Source organism: Stegodyphus dumicola, chromosome 4, assembly GCF_044657685.1.
Source record: "Stegodyphus dumicola isolate Sdum_Otavi_A_Nest chromosome 4, ASM4465768v1".
In the NCBI taxonomy this organism is placed as follows: Eukaryota; Metazoa; Arthropoda; class Arachnida; order Araneae; family Eresidae; genus Stegodyphus; species Stegodyphus dumicola.
This window is the reverse complement of record NC_140771.1, coordinates 247,798,785-247,826,149: the sequence shown is the minus strand read 5'-3', so window position 1 is coordinate 247,826,149 and position 27,365 is coordinate 247,798,785. Positions and strand designations below refer to the sequence as shown.

At 35.0% G+C, this 27,365-nt stretch overlaps 1 protein-coding gene and 1 long non-coding RNA gene across 7 annotated transcripts in view; one reads left to right on the top strand and one right to left on the bottom strand.

Annotated features, from left to right (window-relative positions):
- The window catches only part of LOC118181881 (uncharacterized), a 537,207-nt gene that overhangs the window by 267,078 nt on the left and 242,764 nt on the right, over positions 1 to 27,365 (bottom strand). The window lies entirely within an intron of this gene.
- The window catches only part of LOC146997853 (uncharacterized), a 90,510-nt gene that overhangs the window by 37,941 nt on the left and 25,204 nt on the right, over positions 1 to 27,365 (top strand). For both annotated transcript variants that reach the window (XR_015040910.1, XR_015040909.1), the window contains one exon: positions 104 to 340. This is a non-coding gene — a long non-coding RNA (uncharacterized LOC146997853). The remainder of the gene's footprint in view (positions 1 to 103; positions 341 to 27,365) is intronic.

Sequence of the window (27,365 nt, the reverse complement as noted above, 5' to 3'; positions counted from 1 at the left end):
TGCAAATGGCAAAATATATTTTTTTAGTATTTATGTTGAGGAAATGAAAAATAATCATTGTAAAATGTAGTGGTGGATCTAAAGTTTTTCAATTTTTGTTTAGGTGCTACGTGTTAGTCAAAAGGTTGAGAACTTTTCGTCTATGCACCACACAGGACGCGGAAAGAACAGTCGAAGAAAGACTGATCGTCACGTTTCGACTCGGAGGGTTGAAGCCATCTACCTTCCAGGCCAGTATAGACAGCCCTTTAGTTAAAAGGTTGAGAACCGCTGCTCTTGGATATCCAATAATGTATGAATATAATACGGAAATAAAATAAAGAAACAGTGTGAAAAATAGGTAAATGAATGTTCGCGACTCGTACAAAATGCAAATCAAAATTTTACTAAATTTATCCACAAGAGCGCCAATATTCTGAACTATTCGAAAAATAGGTGGTGTTCCCCCCCCCTTTCCTTGTACGAAGTAAAGGAAGTAAAGTAATCGCGAAAATTTTCATTTATCCTATTTCAATGAAAATATCCATTTTGACTGCTATCGAAAGCAATTTTATGATGTTTCTGAGTGACATCTGTACGTAAGAACATAATAAAGTTCTCTTTTCCCCCAAACAGATTGCAAAACAGATTAAAAACGGACTCAGAAGAGATTTTTTCGCGAGGCACGTAAGTATGTATGTATGTATGGATGTACTTCCCACAACTCAAAAACGAGTAGCCTCAGAACGTTGAAAATTTGTATATAGGACTGTTATAACATGTAGTTGTGCATTTCCCTTTTTGGTTGCAATCAACCACACCAGAAGTATATATATATATATATAGCATATAATCCTGACTAGTATTTTTGTGCTTTAAGCTGCTGAAAAATGATCAGTAAAGATATAAAGTAAGAAATTTAGAACCAATTGTCCGCAAAGACCAAAATTTCAAATTTATAAGTAATAAATTTCAAATAATCCGTTAAATGCAAAAGCGAATTTAATAAATTTTAGAAGGAAAACACATGAAACAAGCAATACCCCAATTAAAAAAATCAACGAACTTAAAAAAAATTAAACTATGCCACTTTGAATGTTTTTCTATTATTATTATTATTTAAGTTTCATTGATTACATTAAAAAAATCTGATGTGTACACCACATGACTTCCTTGTACGAAATATTAAATTATACGCATTTTTTCTAGCATTTCATTCAGCGCATAAACCACAATAGAATAAATATATTTTTTTTTAAATTCACTCTATTTGTTTACCATAGCGACACTCTGGCGCTAGGTTCATTTAACAGTATTATATTTCGTTCATATTATAACTCAGAATGCACAAAATTTATATCATTTAAAGAATAGAATTATCTAATCGTTGCTACATGTTCTATTCAAACACTGTAATAAAGCTAGAATGATATATAAAAGAAATTAAGCAAGTAAAACAAAAAAGAAACAGTTTTTCACAGACGATTGAGTATTTCTCATTCAATTAATTCAGTTCTCACTTCGCGAGAAGGCAACAATACATAAAAACTCAAAATATCTATATTAAAAATTACGAAGTAAATCTTAAACACTTATTTCCTCGAAAAGATTCCAGAAAGAATTAAGCAAGATTTAATTGGCCATAATAAATGAATGCGTTATCTTTGTTGTTGCGAAGCTAAGTTTCTCTAGGTTGGCAACAAATCCACTAGTCTGCTGTTTCAAATGTAAACAATCAATTTCCGCCATAAAAAAAGACTTAGCGGCACTTAAACAACTTAAAAATTGTTGATAATTGTACAAATATTGCTTCCAGAATTACGAAAGGCATAAAACCCTCAACCGGAAGATAAGAACAACATAATTCAATCATTTTTAAAGCAAAAAAATGCACAATTTACAAACATATACGAGTAAAGAAACTGAGATCACTGAGCCGGGTAACAGAGTGGATATATATATAAATATATTTATATACGTTTGGTGCGACCGATTGCAACCAAAATACGAGATGCACATCTACATGTTATAGCAGTCCTACATGCATAATTTCAACGATCTTGGGGCTACTCGTTTTTGAGTTATGCGAGATACGTACGTACGTACATACGTTCGTACATACGCCACGAAAAATTCTCTTCAGAATTAATTTTAAAGCAGTTTTTAATTTTTTTGGAGGAAAAGAGTATTTTATTCTTTCCTTATGTACAGATATCACGCAAAAACAACGTTAAGTTGCATTCGATAGCGGTCAAAATGGATATTTTCGTTGAAATATGCTGCCTGAAACTTTTCGCGATTACAATACTTCCTTTTTACTTCGTACAAGGAATTAAAAACATTATGCCACTTTGAATATTTTTTTATTTTATTATTATTATTATATTGATCTTTTTGAATTGGGATATTGCTTGTTTCAAGTGTTTTGCTTTTGACATTTATTAAATTCTTTTTTTGCATTTAATAAATGATAAACATTTTTTACAAATTAAATAATGAGAATTACTGCGCTGAAATCAGAACTCGATTTTTTTTAAAACTACATATATGCCAAATTTTAATAATATGAAGTTATAAAGACAAAGTGTATGCAATTACGTTTCATTTAAGTCTAGGAGACTGCTGGTTTATTCAACAATCAATACAGATTTAAAAGTTCTGAGAGAAGCATTTTGATTTGTTTCTTACTTTTTTTTTTCTTAAATCGCCGTCTAATCGATTTATTAAAGCTGCCACTCTTGATCTTAAAAATCCCCGCAAACAATACCTGAATACCGTTTCAAGAATACTTCTGACTGGTTGCTATAGCAACAGACATGGCGAACTCTCCAAAGAATTGCACGAAGAATAGACGTCCGCTCTGAATACATAACACGTGGGGAAGAAAGGTTTTAAAAAGGCATTTAAAAATACAGGTGAACAAAAGAAGAAAAAAAATAATTAATTAAAAAAAATCGGTTAATCTTCGGATTATGGTAACTTGGCGATTTTTTGGCGAAAATTTGGCGACCGACCCTGCTACAGAAACCTGCTAGTTTTTTTTTTTTTTTTTTTTTTTTTTTCCCCCTCCCCCTTAACATTTTTTTCCAACAATCTGCTAGCCGAATAACGCTTATGCTAGAACTTTTATGGAACAAAAGTGCTTAATCATGACGAAGATTAAGTGCGAAATTGGGAGAAAGTGCAGAATCGCCCACTGCTTGCCGCGTTTTTAAGAATTGCACATACACGGTATCCATGTACACGTCGACCTATTTTCACTTAAAAAAACATCCCAGAATTGCACAAAAATGGCATTGCGCACACTCTTGACTTTATCCATGTACACTGCTAAAGTCCTAGCTAGTAACTTTTATTGCCTTACCAAAATGTCGCCAAACTACCTGTTACCATATTCCAAAGATTAGCCAAAAAATCTGATAGGTTTCAGATTTTAAATTACGTCCAAAGGGGCGTAACATTTTGTGTAACATTTTTTTTCTAACATTTTGTGTGTTACCTTTATTTATTTAATATCACGTTCTTCATACTTAAACCATAAAATTCAGTTCAAAAGCAATATCGCAAAATAATTTTCAAATGAGTCCATCTGTTTACGCTCCTCGTATTAGAATGGCGCCGACATGGATGACGCAGTTTCGACCTTAAGCATACTTAATAAATTCAGTCACTCTCGTCTATTTAAACCAAACTGAATACATTTAATAATAAAACATTCACACGTAAACATTTAGTAATAATTCAGCAGTACAGATAAACATAAAATAGGAATTACAACAGTTACAGGTCAGCTACGCTTTTAGCGACCGAATTCTACGAACGACAAATCTTAAAAGCGTGTTGCCAACGCAGGGCAACGAAAAGGTAGAAATTAATTCGACAGGCGTGGAAGTGAACACTATCTTTAGAATTTCTGATACACAGACTCGCGCAATGGAGATAAAAATGTTTTCTTCTGTACAACGTTTTGAAATCCACGTACATGGCTCGCTTTGATATCCTTGAGTTTGTTAATCAAAACTTCGTTAAAGTTTTACAAAATAGAAAATCGATAGTAAAACAAATTCTAAATTCGCAGGAGGATGACGTCATTCAAAATTGGATGGCTCTCGGCACCATTGTTTTATCGCAATGCCAGAAACATGCATATATTTATACAGATTCTTCATTATTTAATTTCTTTAAATATAATACAGTGCGATAATATTGGGTGGCAACGATTTGAAAAGTGAAAGAACGCTTGTCGTAAATCGATACAAAATGCCAAAACAAAATAATAGTTCTTCTTTGGATTAATAACGCCTCCCCACCCCAAACACTCTCCGGAATACGAAAGAGTAAGAAGTAATTTCAATGGTAATAAAAATTTGTTTTGAGTAAATCGAACATTCGAAATCTCAAGATCTTAAAACAAAAGTTTTTTAAGCTCATAGTTTCAAATGTATGATTTCCATTTTGATTTTTCAAAAACATGTTTTTGAAAAATCATAGCTTCAGAAATAAATTTTCGAGATAAATAAATGAAAACGATGTATCGTTGTATCTTCTTTTTTGAACCAAATACTACAGGACGAAGATGGCAGATTTAATGTCGACAAAATATAAGCGCCTTTTATACAGAGGAAATCGTAATTCACTTTGCTTAAACAATCTTGCCAATCCCTTCTCCTTCATGATTTGTTTTCAAGAAGAGGCAACAAGAGGAAAGCGAGATTCGGACTGCTGCAAAAAAAGAAGAGACTTGCAGATTCATTTTCGAATAGTTTTGACGCACATCGGGTTTCTAGCTTTCCCAATAGTCCATACCTGTACAGATTCTTTTCTGTGGAACTTTGCACAGCACATGTTTTAAGAAGAGAAATTTACACAGCCTACTGATAAGATCGCACATAATTAGAGCTTTAATTTAGAACCTTGTAGAGACATTAAGATTTCTTGGAAGCAAGAGAGATTGAAAAATTAGCAACTGCCTTCGCCGGGAATCGAACCACGAACCTCCGCCCAGCGTGCAGAACCACTACACCACGAAGGCACGCTAGGAAGGCGGGAGAAATACCTTATATACTCCCCCTTTTAAAGGGCGACTGGGGTTTTTAGGGGACCCAATCGCCAAATCCTGGGTGGAGAGAAATCATCATCCACCACCCTTTTAGTTCGGACGCCACTGTAGAGATATTAGGTATTTTGTTTGAAGCAGGTGAGATGAAAAATGAGCAATCACCTTCGGGAATCGAACCACAGACCTCTGGATTACCGGCCTCTGGAATACGCTAGCAAAGCGGAAGAAATAACTTATAACCTAAACGTTTTCTTGAATTTTCTTTTTAGGACTGCATGTAGCTACCAAGCAAAGGATGAATACTGTTCAAATTAATACGGTCAGTTGAAGTAATGCACAGTCTAATATAGCTCGGCAAAGTTGAGAACTAAATAACTGAAACTTTGTAAGTATAAGCATTGGTTTTTTTGGTCCTCTGAAAATGCCAGTGCTAAGCTTAAAATGTACACAAAAATGGCCGCTTTGTTAGGCTTAGTCGCACTTAAAGAAATCTTAAAGTGTTGATAATTCTACAGCTATTACATACAGATTAACTAAAGGCATAAAAACCTTAATCGGAATATAAAAGCAGCATAATTCAATCAGTTTTAATGCAAAAATTGCACAATTTACTTACATGTAAGAAAAAACTGAGTTCTCCGAGCCAAGCAACAGAGTGAGATTACGTATCTCTATATATGTTTGGTGCGGTTGACTGCAACTAAAAAGGGATGTGCACAACTAGATGTTATAAGTAGTCCCATAAACAAAATTTCAACGTTCTACGGCCATTGGATTTTGAGTTATGCGATATACATACATACGTATGTACGTACGTACAGACATAATGCCGAACCCATTTTACGACTGTTTGTAAAAATAGAGGCGTTATTTTCCGCGACAGGGCTGTGGAGTCAGTAGGGAATATGAACGGCTCCGACACCCTCATATTGTAGGTGTAAACATATACGCATGCGTAAACGACCCATGCGTAAACATATACGCATGCGTAAACGACCCATGCGTAAACAAACTTCAGAGCTGAGAAGTGTCTTTCTACACTAACTTGAGTAGGAGGAAGAGCTGTTACTGTTAGGGTTACTTCTTTTAACTTTTCAGAATAGATTTTTATAAGTTCTAAAAGAGGTGTCTTGCAAGCACAAACATATTTCCCTATTTCTTCAAAAGGCCGTGTAGAAATCTTGTTTTTCTTCCCCCATTTTTATATCTAAAGGCTCTTGGTTCTTTATTTTCATTCGTTTTGCCTCAGTCTTTTTAATATAATCCAAATATTTCTCAAAATAGATGACAGGTGATAGGATGATAGAGACTCAGTTGGAATATTTGAAGTTTGACTGTCCTGATTTAAATACTCCAATCTCTTTGAGAATAATTTGATTGTTAATGAAAAATAATAGATGGCTTTCTTTGCCTTTTTAATTTGTCCGTCATCTAACAAAATTCTGTGTTTTGGATCTTGTACAGTGAAGCAAGCAAGATCTCGTTATCTAGCAAACTAGTTTCTCTTTTCTTCATTGAAGAAATGTTTCCTTCTGCAAAAACCCTCCATTTCAGAAAGGACAAACATCCCATTCTTCCATTCTCGCCTCTCCTGTCAATTCTTCAGATTGTAGCTTTTTTGTGGCAATATACAGTACAGAAAGACGAGTTTCCAAGAGATCTGGAAAGATCATTTCACAGTCTTTCTGTTAGTGAAACATTAGGGTTCTGTACATCTTCTTAAGGGGGCTCATACACCTTAAACCCCTTATGATCTTCGAATATGTGACTGTTGCAAGAATTGGGATAACTTATTTATTTTAAAAGCAATTACTTCCAACTTTTTATGGCTGACTACATAAGATGGCTGCTTTCTGAAACCGTAATCAGAAAGTTTGTGTTGCCCCAAATATTTTTATAATTCAATCCGCTTTGTGACAAAAATTTTCGTCATGTTTCCACCTTGCGCGCACAATTTAAAATCATCTGTTGCATTATTTAATTCCATAGTTTACATATGGCTTTTATAAGATTTGGAAATTACTGTAAACCAAAAAAACTGAGAATTTCATGTTAAATTTTTATTTTATTTGGAGTTGAGTTTATAAAATGTATTTTATTAACAAAATCTGTAATGTTTTCGTACATAAATTTTTTTAATATCAAAACATTCGTCAGATTTTTGGTTCAGTTAGAAATAGTGCCCATATAAAGAATTCTATCCAATTTCAAGTATGTACCATTACCCATTTTTAAAATATCCTACGCGCAAGGTGGAAACATGACGAACAATTTTGTCACAAAACTGATTAAATTACAAAAATATTTGTGGCGACACAAACTTTCTGGTTACTAGTTTCCAAAGCAGCTATATTATGTAGTCAGCTGCAAAAAGTTGGAAATAATTGCTTTTAAAATAAATAAAATATCTCAATTCTTGCAACAGTCACATAATTCGAAGCACATAAGGGGTTTAAGGTGTATGAGTCCCCTTAAAAAGTTCTTAATTATATCAACCTCCATATCATCAAATATATACTTCCTCATGGCGTTCCTTGATCAATAATTGCTCCTTTTTCTGCTCGCTTCCTAAGAATGGCATCCATTTTGGGATTCTTGCTGCTTACCAAAATTGTAACTAGATGAAGCAGTCTAATCACTAATGGCAAATATCACATCCATCCTAATCCCTTATATTTATTTATTAATATGCGAATAAAATAAAAAATAACTATTTATTAATGTATATAGTCCATAAATAAAAGTAATAACTCTGTTTGTCATTAAATCGTTTTTCAATTCACTTTAATTTCATTTCAAATTCAAACGGTCTAACATTACCTGCAGTCGGAGTCGATGCGTTTTTAGCGACTCCAACTTCGACTCCTTTTACCCAAAATTCTACCTGACTCCGATTCCGACTTCACAGCCCTGATTATAATACTTCTTTTACTTCTCACAATAAAGTAAAAAGAGCATTAGTACTGTTACGAAATGTACAGGCGCGGTAAGATAGCTTCCCCGCAAAGCATTTTTAGGGTTGCCATAATGGCAAGGGAAGGTAGGGTTGCCACATTTGGCGAGAAATAGCCCATTTGGCGACAAAATCGGCGTAATACCATGGACGGATGGAGAACCTTCTGGAACGAGTTCTTACCGGTTTAGCCCAGAATGTTCTCGAACACAAGCCGAAAGTTATATAAACCCTGCTAGTCCGCAGTCAGTTAGTGTGTCTGCCTCGTCTAGCGAGCTGATAGTCAGTCATTGAGCGAGTGTCTCGAAGTCTAGCGTCGAGGTGGTCGTCGAGTGCATCGACAGAGTCTTTTAGTGCATCGCAAAATAGTACATCGTCGAGTTTTGTCTTAGACTGTGCTGAGTCGACAGCTATACTCTTATGTATCATCGAGTGCATCACGTGGAGAGTCTCGAGAGTACGTGGAGTTCCGAGAACAACCAAGCAGAGTCGGGAGCTGTACTCGGGTGCTTTGCAGTGAAGCTGTCTCCACCGTTATTGCCTGACAGTGTGAAGGCTGTGTCACTGATTGTTCCAACGTGTTTATAGTAGATCTCCGACGACTGTAAAAAGTGTTTTTAGAGCTGTCCTGATTAACATTGGCTAAATAAAGTGTGTTTCGATACTTCATCAAGTGTCGTCGTTATTCACTCCAAATCCACGAACCCCGTACGAACGTGAACGAAGAAAATAACGCAACAACTGGTGTCAGAAAAGGAAAAACATAACAGTTCATTAAACGTGTTGAAATATATTCTACAAAATACATACCCTAAAATGTAATATGACAAGAGTTAGAAATACGGCTGTAATGGGCGGAAAACTATAGAAGACGTTTGTTTTCAAATTATTCTGAAAATTATACCAAGATTATCGGTTTTTTTCTTTGTATTTTTCTATCGAAAACAATTGCACCAAATTACGAAATGATTTCTCTTTAAATTTATACTACTTAACATTAATTTTATACTGTTTATTATAATTTCCTAAACCATTTTAAAAGTCTTTTAACGAGTTTGAAAGACTAATCCATTACATGCGAGAAACAAAAACGGGGGGGGGGGAATCAACCTCCACATAGAAACCAACGCAAAAAATTGCATCATTAAGAGAGAGGAAATAAGAAAGCTCACGAGAAACAACCAAAAGGAAATTAGTATCTTTAAAATTGACCGAATTTCGCTCAGGCATTGGGCTTCGAGCCAGCTGAAACCAAAACACAAACTTGCAAACACCTCTTTCCACCGAACTACGAGAGCGCTAACACTGGAACTACCAAAGGTTATATTTGAATCTCTTATCCGTTAACTGCTATATTCTGCGCAAAATATATATATAAAAGACGCTCAATAAAAAAATCTAAATTTTATTACTGCACGAAGTGGTCACCAATGACAGAATTATGTCACATTTCCATTTCGGTTTGAGAGATGACCCATTAAAAGGATGCAGTCTCCTTGAATAAATAATCAAAGAATCTGTACGTATGATTTACGTTTGTTCCTCGCAGGATAGGAAAAAAGCAGCCACCTAGGCCACACATTCTAAACACACATAACCCCTTCGAGCCGGGTAGCGAAAACGCGCGCTTATCGCTGAGGCCGGCAGTGTCTTACGCGAGCGTCTCTCCAGGGCCGGGGGCTTTTTTGCTACTAAGCCTAAATCCATGAAATTTCCGAAGTATCAACGCATTGTTTAATAATGCTCTATAGAGTATTTAAACGGCTTATGCTTTATAAATATTTTTATATATATAGTACTTTAATTACCTTATTTCTTGTTTAAATGCATATTTTACACATTTTATTTTAATTACTCACCATTTTATGACTTTTAACATTATACATCTGAAAACTAAATATATTACTTAAAATTCTCTTTTCGTATGAAAAATTTGAAAACAAGGATCTACACACAGTCCTACGTTACATTCCTTGCACTCGTAATAACTCATTTGCCGTTTTGGAGGATTTTTCCGGGAATGTGAACAAACGAAGCATCGTCGTCTCATTTCCTTATCGGTCTCTTCTGAACAAAGTTTTGCAAAATGTCTTTCAGTTAATCTTTCAGAATCAATATCAGAAAAACAGAATTTCAGAATCAATATCTGAAATATTTTGCATCATTTCTGCTATTTCATGCTCTGTTAAACATTTTCGACGCTTCGACATTGCAACGGTAAAAACAAAGAATTCACGTCTAACAAGATCTAATTATTTTCTAAAAACTGAACTGCAAACCGAAATACCCAACGCTTTAGAGCAAATAAAACTTCTCTACTTACAGTAAACAACTACCACGTGCGAATAAAGTGCGATTTAAAGAGACGTCATAAATCACGCCATTCGGAAACATTTATTTTTCCGTTTGTTTATATAATCAAAAACACGTGTATGTGAGTCATGCTTCTCTCATTTCGAGTAGAAGGTCTAATTTACATGTATCTGAAACCATATGGACATACAGTGCCATCTTGTGGCAGAAATTATAGTTTGAAAAACGTTCCAAAGTACTGGCACAAATACGTGACAGTCGGTAGAGAATGGAACAATCCTCTGGCACGCCTGCGTGTCGGCCGGTAGGTAAGTGCGTTCGTTGCTGGCACGTATACGTGACATTATTTTTTCCGTTGCAGAATGGAACGTGGTAATCCATTTTCTACAGGAAAATGTTATGTAAGCAACACTAGATATTGGTCACCGTTAAATTAACGTTTGTTTCTATCCTTATAAATTGCTGTCTTATTTAACCGTTAAATAAACCGTTTTTAAATTGCGCCCTGTTCCGTCTTTGTTTATTCAAATAACTTCCTAAGAAATACTTTTCTTATGTTTAAGAACGTTTTATCGCTGTCGAAATGAACCGATAATGAATATTTTTTGTTTTCTCGCTGGAAGTATCAAGTTTCTAGAAAAAATCGTTTGGCGCATCAGAACGGAAAAGATGCATTTTACCAGTTTCAGTGAATTCAACTTAGCGAACATTCATTTATAAGCTATAGTTTAAATCTCCAATAAGTGTACTTGCCTCCCTTTATTAAGAATTGCCATTAAACATGAATTTTTAATGATTTTTAATGGGAAATTACGATTAAATTTCAATATTATTTTAAAAGAGAATTTTTAAAGTGACTTTACTCCTTATTTTGCAAATATATTTTCAACTTATTATTTTAAAATTAAAAAAATATGATGAGGACGCCATATGAGTTCCTTGTACCTCCTGTAAAATTATACACATTTTTTGTTCCACTTCATTTAAACTTACTTCCTCCAATTATTCTAATTGAAATAAAAACTATAAATTTTGAAATTAAATACCCGGTTAATTTTTGTCGAACGGGAATTGAACTTCTTACGATTTTATTTCTTCATATAAAACTTACACAAATATAACTATCAGAACAGGGAAACAGCTTTAAAAGTTAGATTTCGTTATTTGTCCAAAATTTATTTTAAATTTGATATTAGCAAAACATGAACTTTAAACACTTCCGTAACTGGAAGTATATGACTGCAAGTAATCTATCTATATAAAGAGGAATGTCTGTGTGTGTGTGTTTGTTCGCTGATAACTGAGTCACTACTATAGCTATCGTCACCAAATTTCTACAATTCTTTCCTAAGTCCTGCGAAAGGTTAACGTCCACTCCCCCCCAAAAAAAGTTAAAACCAGAGATATTAACTAAAAACTCAGAAAACGCTGATTTTCACTTTCATTTTTCATAGTCTCTCGCGTTGGATGTCAGAAAATCTGAAATATTAAATAAAAACTCTTAAAACTCTAATTTTCGCCCTCAATTTTCTTAATATGCATGGATTGAGAATTTCTCAATTCTCAATTTCAACTCAATTTTCGCCCTCAATTTCTCAAATTTCTGTGCGAGACAAAAAATCTCGCACGCTGGACATATAAATCCGCTTTATTTCGAGAAGTGTTGCCACTGCTCGCTTTCAAATCAGAGAGTTTGTAAATAAAAAATTTCTTAAGTTTTACGATGAAATAAAAATAGCATTGCCAAAGATTAGATACATTATTACCGATTCTAAAAATTCGAGGGAAGCCATTGCGACTGCTCCCATCTTCGTACGACTTTAATCGGCCGAGATATTAATTAAAAACTACGAAAACACTCATTTTCGTACTCATTTTTCCGAGTGGCAACAGTTTCGTGCGTTGGAGATAAAAATGCTTTATTTCGAAAAGTGTTGCCACTGCTCGCTTTCAAATCAGAGAGTTTGTAAATAAAAAATTTCCTAAGTTTTACGATAAAATAAAAAATAGCATTGCCAAAGATTAAATACATTATTACCGATTCTAAAAATTCGTGGAAAGCCATTGCGATTGCTCCCATCTTCGTACGACTTTAATCAGGCGAGATATTAATTAAAAACGACGAAAACACTCATTTTCGTACTCATTTTTCCGAGTGGCAACAGTTTTGCGCGTTGGAGATAAAAATGCTTTATTTCGAAAAGTGTTGCTTCTGCTCGCTTTCAAATCGTAGAGTTTGTCAATCAAAAATTTGCAAGTTTTACTATACATATATAAGGAAGAATGTCTTCTTGTGTTAGTTTGTTCGCGTTATTGATTTCTTAACAACCATGGTTCATTTTTTGCCACAATCAATCGACTAAAATTGAACATAGGTTAAATATCGGGTGCAACTTAAGCTTTTATGACCACTGGATTAGAAAGACGAAAATCATTAAAATCTGCGAGCCTATCTTGCTGATAATAAGTTTATTTTTCTATCGAAATTTTTAGGTGGGTTCCATATGGTATGGATATTTTAGATGGAAATAAGATACCCGAAACGTTTCGCGATTATAATACTTCCTTTATGTCGTACAAGAAAGTAACAAAACAATTACAAATCTTTAGCAAAACACTAAAATAAAAATTTTGCCTTAATAGTTTTGATTGGAAGCTATTTTTTTCCTTTAAAATAAATATGCATGCACAAAGAAGAATTGATTAAATGTGTTACTTACACTACAAATGGCAGGGGGAGGAACTTAGCTACCCTCAATATGAGAAATACATTAAAGCCTGCTACAACCTTGCACCGACTCTCTGTTATATTAATGGCAGATACCCTTGACTATTCACTCTTCCTCCCCTCCCGAAAACATAAAGAAGAGAAAGAAAAAAAGAGCATCGTTTTAGTTTTATTTTTCCTTCTACCGTGCAACGCTGGAGGCCGAACAAACAGACGAAAAACGAGGATATCGTTTCTTTGGAAGTAAGCCAACAACCGTCACGTGCTCCCAGAGAATATTTCTGATTCAGATCCCGTCATCGGGTCATTTTCGTTCTAATTATTTATAAGTTATAAACGGCCGAAAGTGAATTTAAATGTGTCGAAAGAGGTTGGATTCTCTTACGCGTAGGAAGGGGTTATATAAAAAGACATTATTCAAGATTATTTAACTAAGTTTTTTTATTTTTGAAAATGGCAGCGTCCTTTAGATACATACTTCTTCTTTAAAGTTTTTAAAAATTTAGAATAAAAGATACGAAATTCCAATAATAAATTTTATTTTAATAAAACAGGCAAATGGACAACCTTGTATTCGGCGTACGTTTTTGTAAAGTACTTTATAAAATCCTTTGTTGAAGAAAAAAAAAAAAAAAAAAAAAAAATGGGGATTTTACAAAATTTACGCCGAATACAAGGTTGTCGATTTGCCTATCTTATTTTCCACGTCGGCATATTTCTCTTGCGTCTTGAATTTAATAGTTTTATTAATACATATATATTTATTATAGTGAAAATGAACAACTCTTTCTGACGAAGAAAACACAATCAATGATAACTATTTGATAACTGTTGAAAAAAAAAAAAATAATAATAAAAAGAAAATCTAATGTGGACACCACATGTTTTGCAGGGTCACACACACATTTTTTTTTTTTTTTTTTTTTTTTGCTGCACTTCATTTAAACTTATTTCCTCGAATTTCGTTACAGATATATTTCTCATTCAATCAATTCCGTTCACACTTCGCGACAAGGCAAAAATACATAAACATTAAAAACATCTTCATTAATAATTGCAGAATACAGAAAAACCTAAAACACCAAATACAAGTACAATGAGAAAATATATTTTTATAATTAAAATTAGAGTTTCTAGGAAAATAAAGCAATTCAACCAACGTGTAAGAAGATGACATTTTCGGTGCACGCAAAATTCAAAGCCAGCTTTGGGTCCCACTGGGCAAAAAGACACTCATGTTCGTGCTTCAAATTACTTAATTTACTATTCCATTCAGAGTTTCAAATGTAAACAAATGAGGACTCGTTAGGCTTAGCGCCACCAAACTTACAAACTGTTAATAACTTTTCAACTATTGAATGCAATTTAACTAAAGACATAAAATCCTTAACGAGAACATAAGAACAACTTTAAAAAAAAAAAAAAAAAAAAAAAAAAAAAAAAAGCACAATTTACCAACATATAAGAAAAAATAAATAAATAAATAAATAAATAAAAATAAAAATAAAAAGAGCTCACTACGACGGATAACACAGTGGCACCATATTCTATCCATACGCCCACAAAAAAATCGTCTAAATGGATTCAAGAGCTGTCAAAATGGCTCTTTTCGTTGAAATATGACAACCGAAATCTTTTGTGATTACAATACTTCCAAGTAGTATCGTAGAAGAAAGTTAATAATAATAATAATAATAATAAATAAAAATCAAAATAATTAATTTCAAAATTTGGAATTTTTGATTTCATTTTCAACTTGCTTTGAGAAGTTGGTTAATAAATACAATAGAAAAATTCCAGGCTTATTCCCCCACCCCTTAAATGTCATGTAGTGATACTTTTTGTGATTTACTAGTATGCAATGTTCTTTAATTTATAATTTTGTTATAAATGGTATGTCGAGAAAATTTTCACACAAAAAAATTTTGAGTTTTGAATTGACAGAAACACGTTATAAATATCCTCCTGGAATTTTATCATTTTAGCAGAGTCATCTAAATCTACACAAAACATTTCTCAAACTTGAAATATTTTTAATTTTTGATTCATGCCAATGACGTCCTACAGACATTAAGTATTTTGGAAGCAGGAAAGATGAAAAATGACCAACAGCTTCGTCGGGAATTGAACCACGGGCCTCTGAAATACGCGCCCAGCGAGCAGACCACCACACCACGAAGGCATGCCAAGAAAGCGAAAGAATTACCTTATAACGTTATACGGTGATTGTACGACAACACTGAAACCGGCCAGCGTTTTTTAGAACAAAAATTCTGTAAGAGTCAATAACAATTCTTGTTTGGAAAAAAAAAAGTGTATTGAACAATACCTATAACGATAATATGCATGGAAATGCTAAATACTGAATCAGTTATGCACCAGAAACGTTTTCAAATTGAGATCTTATAGACGTACAAATGCAAACACTTTGCTCTTCAATATGTGCACGGCCCCTGAATATGATATCCAAATTTAAAATCAACTATTGCGAAAATTTTTGTCTTTCGGGCGTCAAACGTTTTATGCAGCGGTTCTATCAAATAAGTTTAATACATAAAAAAGGGAGATTAATAAATATATACCAAACTCAATTAACATTGAGGAGCTAAAATTTTGAGAGCTAATTATTTAAAAACTACTCGTGCGATTTTTACAAAACTTGGCAATTTGGCATACATTGAGTCGTAGAATCGAAATATGGGGGGGGGATGGGCATATCATTTCGGAAAACGTCCGATTTTGTGCCAAAATATCTGTATTAGAACAATCGCTATATATAAATCTAATACATATCCTAAGCCGTGCTTTCGAGACATGAAAAAGGCAAGTTGAATTTCCTCAATCGGCCAAGAAAAACGGGAGATATAGTACGTGTTATACACTCATGTCCATAAATTAAGGATAATTCGGAGTCACGCGGAAATCGAACTCTAAAATAAATGTATCACCTGTAAAATCACTACACACATCTTCAAGAATCATATGCAAATTTCAGGATGTAACCAAATGACACCGATGGTACGTCACAATGACGAGAGTGTAAGAGAGTGATATATAAAGAATACAGGCAAAGAAGTAAAATTGTTCGCAGGCGCTTTATAAGCATTTCAGTGCAATAACCGAATAGTTATGACACAAAGGACGCATTCGGATGATTTTTTACGTGGTAGAATTATCGACCGTCTGGAATGTGGGCGTACCCAACTGGAAGTATCAGACGAACTTGGAATTGCCCAGAGTGTCATCTCCAGGCTTTGTCAACGATTCCAAGATGATGGTAATGTGAGTAGACGTTACAGAACAGGTCGCTCCACAGTTACAACGCCGAATGAGGACCGGTATTTGGCAGTTACTGCCAAAAGAAACAGGCGGAGCACAGCCTCAGACCTGTCTCGTCAGCTCTCTTCAGCCACTGGTACGACAATTTCAAGGCAGACCGTGTACAGACGCTTAGGGCAGATTGGTTTATATGCTCCTAGACCTGTCAGGTGCGTTCCACTTACTGCAACTCACTGTCGCCTGCGGTTAGCCTGGAGTAGAGAGCATGCACTGTGGACACCGCAACAGTGGGCTTGTGTGATGTTTTCCGACGAGTCCAGGTTTAGCTTGCAGTCTGATTCTCGCCGTACTTTCATATGGAGAGCTCAAGTACCCGTTACCACCAAGAAAACATCATTGAACGACAACGTTACGGTGTTGCAGGAGTGCTCGTTTGTGGTGGAATTATTCTGAGTTCCAGAACTGACCTGCATGTTCAAATTAAAACCATGACAAGCCAAATCTATTGGGACGTCATTCAGGAACAACATGTACGTTTGTTTCGGGGCGCCATGGGAGCACAATTTGTGTTTATGGATGACAAAGCCCGTCCTCACCGTGCAAACATCGTAAGCGAATGCCTTCAATCGGAGATCACCCGTATGGACTGGCCAGCATTCTCACCGGACTTGAATCCAGTAGAGCACGTGTGAGATATGCTTGGCCGACGAGTTATAGCCCGTCAACCACCTCTTACATGTCTACCGGAACTTCGGAGAGCATAGCTTTTTGAGTGGTGCAATATACCCCAAGATCAGATCGATAATTTGATACTCAGCATGCCTAGGCGTTGTACAGACTGTATTACATCGTCTGGGAGACAAACAATGTATTAACAATCATACCAACCATGTAATATTGGTTTTTTGTAAATAGGTTTTTTTTTGTAATTTGCTCCAGGGAGAAAAAATCGCTAATTGTTTTAGTAATATCAAACATATAGCATCTTTTTTTTTTTTTTTTTTCTCTTTACCTTTTGTTTAATAAATAAGGTTTACAAATAAGTCAAATTTGTTTTGCTTCTAACTCTTCCTTTGCCTGATTTTGCATTATCCTTAATTTATGGACATGAGTGTACTTTGGAATATGCAGCATTTTGTAATGGATGAATCTCTTATAGTAGTCCTGCATTAGCGCTTTTTATAACCAGCATAACATATTCTTAAATATGAGTATAGACACTCGGAGAGGAAAGTATAAAGAATTAGATTTCTTAACTTTTATAAAATTAATTGTGTAAGAAAATGGATTTTGAAATCCATTTCTAATTGTTAAAACGAAGATTTACTACTAAAAGAATTATCGAACAGCTATCTTTGTCTCAGTCTGTTTCTCGGCGATTCGCGTTTCTTAATATCCCCTTTTGTATTTGTAGCGAATAGTTTATCCAACAGATGGCAGTATCTGCCAAGCTCCTTTGGTAATTGTCATTGCGCATGCGCAAGCGGAGTGTAAAAAGAAGTATATTATTAGGAGAATGAGCTTTCGTTAATAATGTTGCTGCGCGTTTTCGCTGTGTAAATAAAAGTATATTTTTATATCATAGATGTTCTTTACTCTCTAATGCGAAGCACTAGGTTAGTGCACGAATCTCTTCTGATTCAGAAACCATTTTCAAACCGTGGATCACCACAATAAAAAGTGGCGTCCGTCTAACAGGACGCATTAGTTGGGTAAAGGACACTTTTGATGGTTTAACAGCAGAAATGGAAGCCTTGAAAGTAAGAAGAATACCACTGCGTGCAGCCTTCACGAAAGCATATAATAGCCTACATGGACATTTGAATGAGTCAGAATTGAACAGTGATGTTCTATTATCGTTCCTGGAAATCCTGGAAGATAAAGGAATTCGACTACAACAGTTGGATGAAGAAATATTGGATCTCCTATCAAAATCGAAAGAAGTCTCGCAAGAAGAATATACTAAAGAATTTGAGTCATGTGAGACTTACAAGGAGAAATTAATAGCAGCCAGGATGAAAGTGAAGCAAATCACTGTGAAACTAGAGAAAAATTTGCTGACTCATGCATCGGTAAATGAAACCAGAACTGTTGATTCAAGAACAACGGCAACGAATTTGAAGCTTCCGAAAATAAATTTGATTGAATTTACAGGTGATCCACGACAATGGTTGAATTTCTGGAATACCTTTAGTAAGATACACGAAGATCCAGTGCTAGATGATCATTTGAAATTCGTATATCTGATCCAGGCTACTGCTGCCAAATCGAAAGCACGGGAAATAGTGCAGAGTTTCCCGACAACTAAAGAAAATTATCCGAAAGTCATCGAACATTTAAAGAATCGTTTTGGACGTGAAGATATTCTTATACAAGTGTACGTTCGGGATTTATTGAATCTTATGTTGATAAATAATAATGCAACCAAAAAGGACTTTGCGCTGTCATCGTTGTACGACAGTTTAGAAACAAAACTGCGTGCTCTGGAATCTCTCGGTGTGACTGAAGATAAATACGCTAGTGTTATTTTTCCGTTAGTTGAATCTTGCCTGCCCCCTGACATCTTACGCGTGTGGGAGAGGGAACGGGAGAGCTCGTCACAACAAGGTAAGAGCGATCTTGAATCTATTCTTCTGTTTTTGAAAAATGAAGTGATATCTGAAGAGAGAATTAAATTAGCGCGTTTTTCTTTTGATAAAAGTAGAAAATCTAAAAGTTACATTAATGATGAGTCTAATATTCCTACTTGTAATGATTTGTATACAGGAGACAAATTTAAAGAAAATGCTCCTATTAAGAAAGTTGAGGAATCGTGTTTATTTTGTGATAAGCCACATTTAACAGAAAAATGTTTTAAAGCTAGTACGCTTACATATCAGGATAAAAAAGATTTAATATTTAAGAAGGGTTTATGTCTATTATGCTTGAAGAAAAACCATATTTCTCGTAACTGTAAGTCCAAGGTTAAGTGTTTAATTTGCCAGAAAAGGCATTTGGCAGTAATGTGTCAACAAGTTCCTTCTCAATTGAAAGAGACTAAACAAGTAGAGCCTGTGGCGAAAAACGAGGTCAATGTTTTGGCTAGCAGATCCGCGAGCTCCGATGTGTTACTACAAACATTAATCGTAAGGGTAAAAAATGGCAACAGGGAAAGGATAGTCAGAGGGATTATAGATACGGGTTGCGAGAGAAGTTATTTAACGAAAGATATTACAGATTCTTTGAAATGTAACAGTGTTGGTGAAGTGAAATTAGTTCATAAATTATTCGGAGGTGTAGAAACAAAAGAAAAATTGCATTCTAAATATATAGTTAATTTGAGTAGCCTTGATAATAAATATGTATGTAGTGTGCATTGTTTAAGTGAATCTGTTATCTGTTCTGATGTTAAGAAAATACCTAAAGGTCCTTGGTTGAAAGAACTTCGTAAATTAAATATTCAAGTGTCAGATGTAGAGGGTAATGCTCTCGAAAACGAAAGTGATATTAAATTGTTGATAGGTTCTGATATTGCTGGAAAATTATTCACCGGAAATATTAAATGTTTACAAAGTGGTCCGGTCGCGATGGAAACAAGTTTGGGATGGATTTTAATGGGTAAAATTCCAGCGAAGGAATCTTCGGGTATAAATGATTCTCTTGCATGTGTTTCTTTATTGCTAAACGAAAGATCAGCAGAAAACTTGTGGAAGTTAGACGTTATTGGTATAAATGACCCAGTTGAGTCTAAAACGAAAGCTGAAATTCATGAGGAGACCATGCAATATTTTGAGGAAAATTTGAATTTGGATTCAGACGGGAGATATGAAACTGCATTACCTAGGGTATTGGACCCCTCTCGCTTGTCTAATAATAAAACGTTGGCAGAAAAACGCCTGACTAATACGCGAAGGAAATTATTAGATTCGAATCAAATTAAAGTTTATCAGGAAGTATTTGATACTTGGTTGAAGGAACGAATTATTGAAGAGGTAAATGAAGGCGAAGTAGATAGAGAGCACTATTTGCCTCATAGGCCGGTTTTTAAAGAATCTAGTGAAACTACGCGAGTAAGGCCAGTTTTTGATGCTTCGGCACACGCCAAAGGAGAACTTTCCTTAAATGATTGTCTTGAGAAAGGTCCCAACCTAATAGAAATAATTCCAACATTGTTGAATCGTTTTCGGAAATATCCTCTTGCAGTAATTTCAGACATTGAGAAAGCTTTCTTGCAGATTGGTATAAGAGAGAAGGATAGAGATTATTTGCGTTTCTTTTGGAAAGGTGCAGAAGAAGAGAATACTAAAATTTACAGACATAGTCGCGTGGTTTTTGGGCTTAACTGTAGTCCATTTTTGTTAGCCGCTACGTTGAACTATCATTTAAATCGTGCCCCAGATCAGTTTGCAGTTACAGCCAACATTTTGAAGGAGTCCTTCTATGTTGATAATTGCCTGACTAGTTTTAAGAATGTTGAAGAATTGAATAGATTTGTACTAGAATCGAGAATGTTATTGTCACTGGGAAAGTTTAATCTTAGAGGATGGCAGTCGAATTGTGAAACCGAAATAATTCCCAACTCTAAATTAGATACATTCGTTTGCGTTCTAGGGTTAAATTGGGATTTGAAGGATGATACTCTTTCTTGTAAAATTGAGTCACTAAAGAAAGAGGAGATTGTCGCGAGTAAACGAACACTCCTTTCTTGCGCGCATAAGTTATTTGACCCAGTAGGCTTCCTTTCTACCGTTACCCTGTTCCCAAAGGTGATATTGCAAGAGTGTTGGAAATTACGATTAAATTGGGATCAAAAATTGCCAGAACATTTAGAAAAGAAGTCCATACAATGGGTAAAGGAAATGAAACTGCTGTCTGATGTCAAAATTCCTAGATGGCTTAATATTGACAGATCGGTTAACGAAGATGTAAGTCTTCATGTTTTCAGCGATGCCAGCAAGCATGCCTATGCTACCTGTATTTTCTTAAGAGTGAAGACCGAAAATAAGGTTTATTTAAATTTTGTGCAAGCACGCACTAGAGTTAAGCCTTTAAAGAGTATATCCATTCCTCGTTTGGAATTATTATCCTGCTTAATCGGAACACGCTTGGGACGTATGGTCTTTTCAGATTTGAACATGCCAAATTTAAGAACATTCTTCTGGACTGACTCAACAACCGCTTTGTGCTGGATCCAGCGAGACGTACGGTGGGGAACTTTCGTTTGGAATCGTGTCCAAGAAATCAGAACACTTACAAAAATAGAAGATTGGCATTACATCCCTTCGGAGCTGAATGCCGCCGATCTCCCTTCTAGAGGCTGTTCAGTTAAACAGTTTTTGCTGTCGAAATGGTGGGAGGGCCCATCATGGCTGTTAGAACCAGAATCGTCATGGTCAAGAGGCACCGATTTGCCGGACGAAGAGATCATAAATTCAGAAAGGCGTAAATCAGTATTGACAACTCTTAACAAAGATTCTAAACCTGACAATTGGTATTACAGGTACTTTTCATCCATAAAGAAAATTGTACGCATGTTAGGTTGGATTCTTAGGTTTTACTTTAAATTACGAAGAATTACAAACGAAACCTCCAAAATTTTGTCAGTTTCGGAAATTGAAAGAGCTGAGATAACTCTTATGTTATTGGTTCAAAGAGAATCATTTAAGAGTGTGAACGATGATAAAATTAAAGACCTCAGACCTATAGTTGATCGTGATGGTTTGATCAGAGCTAAAACCAATATTTCTTATCGCGACGATACTGATGACTTTAAGTTTCCTGTCATTTTGCCATCTGATCATGCAGTAGTAAACTTACTAATAATGAATGCACATAATGAGCTGCTGCATGCTGGTACTTCTATGGTGATGTCTCATTTGCGGGAAAAGTATTGGATCCTCAAAACTCGTAAGACAGTACGAAACTGCATTAGAAAATGTGTTAAATGTCAAAGATTTAAATCCAAAAGTTGTGATGTAACTCCAGGAATTTTGCCGAAAGATAGAGTACGTGATGCAAATGTTTTTGAGATAGTGGGTGTCGATCTGGCAGGACCCCTCTACCTTAAGGATGGTCGAAAAGCTTATATTGTTCTTTACACATGTGCGGTCTATAGGGCCATTCATCTGGAGTCAGTAACATCCTTGACAACTGAAGCTTTTTTCCAGTCATTGAGACGTTTCATTTCTCGTCGCGGAAGACCATCTATAATATACTCAGACAATGGCAGTAATTTTAAAGGAGCGAAGAGCCTTCTGCATACAATTGATTGGGAGAGTCTGCGATCAAAAGCCGCTGAGCAAAGAATTCAGTGGAAATTTATTCCTCCTTCCGCACCTTGGTGGGGCGGTTGGTGGGAACGTTTAGTTCAAATGGTGAAACAGATTCTGAGAAAAGTTCTAGGTCGTGCTGCCCTGGATTACGAGGAGTTGGTTACAGTACTATGCGACTGTGAGAGAGTAATCAATACTAGGCCACTTACCTACGTGTCGGAAGACGTTGAAGATTCATCCCCATTAACTCCAGAAATGTTCTTGCGGGAGATTTCCAAATCAGGAGTACCTGATATCGATACAGTGGATAAGGAAAAACTGAGTAAACGAGCTAAGTATCTACAAAAGGTGAGAGAACAACTTAGAGCAAGATTCCGTGTGGAATATCTAGGACAGTTACGTCAGCAGTCCATTAAAAACTCTATAGCTAAACCTCTCCAGGTGGGTGAAATTGTTCTACTTGAAGATAACAACAAAAAACGTGGTTTTTGGAACCTGGCGCGTGTCATAAAGCTGCTACCTGGTCGTGATGGACAAATAAGACTTGCTGTCATAAAAACAGAGACTTCTGAGTTTCTGAGACCAGTGCAAAGACTGTACAGACTTGAGCTGGATAACCCAGTCCAAAAGGATATGACTGAAAATATTCCTATGACTACCAGCAGTGGTAGAACTGTGAAACCAGTGATACGTCTGTGAAATGTTTTGTACTTGTTTGAATACTTTTTAATAATTTGATTTATTTTTATTTTTCTAGGTTTAGTATTATCTGTTAATATGTCTAGAAAATTATGGAATGCTGCATCTCCAGGTAAATTTGTATTTCAATTTAATTAGAACATCTTGGTAGGCATAATTTTATACTTCAATATTGTATACTGTACTATTATGCATATATTATACTTAACAGATGTGTGAATTTACCTCCCAGTAAATTCAGGTGGGAGGAATATGTAGCGAATAGTTTATCCAACAGATGGCAGTATCTGCCAAGCTCCTTTGGTAATTGTCATTGCGCATGCGCAAGCGGAGTGTAAAAAGAAGTATGTTATTAGGAGAATGAGCTTTCGTTAATAATGTTGCTGCGCGTTTTCGCTGTGTAAATAAAAGTATATTTTTATATCATAGATGTTCTTTACTCTCTAATGCGAAGCACTAGGTTAGTGCACGAATCTCTTCTGATTCAGAAACCATTTTCAAACCGTGGATCACCACAGTATTTTAATGCTACCGTTTGTGATCTTTGCTACAGATCTTAACATCTTTCATTTTAGGAAAGAAAAAAAGACACCTTGGTGTGTAGAATCAATCCCATTTTCTCCTGTTTGTCTAGACACCATCTACTAATTTACCAGCAGTTCTTACTGGTAAATGTAAAAATGGAATTTGTTCTTCTTTCTCTCGTTTTTTTTTCCCCTTCCATCTTCCTGCTTTAAATCATTTTATTAAGAGTTTTATTCCGCTCTCTGTGGCAACGAAGCTAAGCAGAGATGTGACTCATCACGACCTACGCATGAGGCATAGGAACCGACCTGAAGGAGCGTTAGTGTGTGTGTGTGTGGGGGGGGGGAAATGGTCGCAGTCGGTCTTCGGAACAAGGCAATAAATACATTTCAAAATATGAAATGACCGCCGTTACAGATATTAAAATTACTTATAAAGTATTTTCTCCTCCTCTCCGCATGCCTTCGTGGTGTAACTGGAAGCACACTCGACGCGTCCCGACGACGGCATTGAACAGTTTTCACGTTCTAGCATCGATATAATATCTAATGACTCTACAAGTGGCACCCGAACTAAAAGGTGGTGAACAATAATTCGTCGCCACCGCGATTTGACAGTTAGGTCCCCTAATTCCCAGTCGCCCTTTAAAAGGGAGAGAATATAAGGTATTTTCTCCCTCCTTTCCGAGTGCCTTCGTGGTATAATACGAAGCGTACTCGAGGCCCACCAGCGGCCGAGCGGTAAAGTCGCTGAACACTGGTAGTTCGGTCCAAGGTTCGAATCCCGCGAACGGGCTGGCTGCATGGGTGTTTTCGTGGTTTTCCCCATGTGTAACGTGCATACGAGCCAGTTTCCCTTAGAAAGTCCTCCACGAAAGGCATCCCTACTCTTAGGCAGATAGCCCTAGTGTGCTTTGCCATAATTAAATACACACCACCACGAAGCGTACTCGACATGTATTTGAGAGGTCCAGAGTTCGAGTCCCAGCGAGTGCATTTCATATTGTTACGAATTTTTCACTTAGTTAGATATTTTAATAAAATTATAAATTAAAATTGTTTTATTCCCCCGAGCAATTCAGCTCGAAACAGATTTTCAGAGAAAGCTACACCGGAAAAGTAAAAAATACAAGAGCACGTGTATTTAACATTTAATAAAATTTTATCTCTGTAACTCATATTTCATTTGAATAAATGAAATTGACTACGATGTTATCTGTAACCGTAATTCTACGAGTTTTGCTTTCGAGAAATTGTTAGAACTATCTCGCTTCGCCGATTTAAAAAGCTATAAAAGCCGGAGAGAAACATCTCAGCTCAGTAGTTGTTTACTTGTTATTTATTGAGTGTAGCGAATTCGCAGTGAGATATATATACTTGAATTATTAAATTTGATTAGCACTAAAAATACGTGCTAAATTACTGTTTAAAATTTTGAGAAATAATTAATACTTAAAATATTTGTTTTTGTAAATATTATAGCAAAATATTTAAAAATGACACTAATATATAAAGTAAGTTGAATTTTATGTTCTATATGCAGTTATGCAATTTATATATTAAAAAATATATATATTTCCGAAATCAATGCAAATCATATGTTAGCAATTATTTCATTGCTAAAATATGACTTTATTATTTTTGAAGTATGGACGAATTTATTTGAATTAATATGCTGACATAATGTGAAACATTTTACCGCATACAGAGCTAAAAGTACAATTTTCGCGAAGATGTATACACACAGATAAAAATAGGGCGATTTTCAGAATTTCGAGAAAAAGTCCAATGTTAAAAGACGATGCATATCCACGCATTTTTAACGTCTGTCCAATATATATGACGGAAAACTCAAAACTCGACGGTCAGGACAAGCAGAACGGAAAAATTAATGGAAAAGGCGAAAGAAATATTAACAATTTTAATGGAAAATGACAAAATTAATGGCTTTGATAAATTACTAATAAATGTTGACATCAAAATTACAGAAACTGTGAACAAAAATACGAAATTCATTACCTATATTATTATGTTTATTATATAAATTCTGATGAACTGTTTGTTATGTTTTTACGTTTTTCCCGTACATTCAAAAATGCTTAGTTTAATCCTAGTATTACGTTACACTCGGGATTTGGCGACATTGACATTACAAATGTTTTAGCGAGCCCGAAAACTTTTTATGGTAAATTTCGTATTTTGTAAATATTGTTTGTAATTCTATTCAGTTAAAATAATTCATCTAGGCCATTTAAAAAAAGATTCTATTAAATTATCAGACGAACCGTCGAAAGGTTTAATGCAATCGAATAAATCGCTGAAACATTGCACTGAATTGCCGTTCGACATTCCATGTATATTATTTACCGGATGATTATGTAAACGAACATCTGAGCTCGAGGCTTGCGCGCTTTGGCTTGCTGCCAAATTCAAACGAGTTAGTAACTGTGCGATAATTTGACTCCATCTTATTTTCAGGAATATTTTTTTCACGCTTTCGTAATTCACCATCGGAATTAAATACTGGAGAGTTTCAATACAGAAAGAACGTACAAAAATATAATGATGGCAGTTTATTTTGACTATAGGAGAAATCTTCGTCGTAATGTGGAATTTCTGCTTATTTTGTTTGTGAATATCTGCTTGCAACGTGCTAACATCGTCTATACAGTTAAATAGTGTTCTGTTTTGGTGTTTTATGACTTTCCGGTGATTAAAATTATAGTGTGGTTTAATATTAATAGTAGGTTTTAAGTAACTAAAACTCGATTAGACATAAATAAAAGATATACATGTGGGTACAAAAAAGCGCGTTGCTGATAACAGATTTATCACATTTATTTCTGTTAAATCTCAGAGACATTGAAAATTGCCCCTGTCATGATAAATTAGAAAGCGGTTCTTAAGGTAACATAATCAGTATTTTACCTGAACTCAAATATAAATTTATTAGCTTTTCACAGTAAAATATATAACCATTAAGTTCTATATCTCTAAGATATGCAAATGGAAGACAGTATAAAGTAGTTAATAAATGCGATCAAAAATATTTCATACAAAAATATACCTAAATCTAATAACCAAAAAAACTTCCCATATTCATATCTGAAATGAAATAACAACCTAACAAACAACATACATGATAGCACTATTTAAGAAAAAACATGAACTAGCAGTGTTTGAAAGTATAAATAGTAGAAGCAACGACATGGCCCGAAAATGCAGAAGACGGACCTCTTCTACGGAACAGACTGAATTTCCCATTAAATAATGGTTCGACTTCATTTACATAAAATGCGATAGTGAAATATCGTTCTAGCAGGGAGTAGTAGGTAGAAAGCAAGAGTTTAATGAAAAGGAATTCAAAATTAAAAAATAATTATTAGGAAAAAAATTCTGAAAGCTTTCAGATTTTACATTAGGCCCAAAGAGACGTTTTTTTAACATTTTGTGTGTTACATTTATTTATTAAATATCATGTCCTTCGCACTTAAACCACAAAATTCAATTCAACGGCAATATCGCAAAATAATTTTAAAACGAGCCTATCTTTAGAATTTCCGATACACAGTCTCGCGCG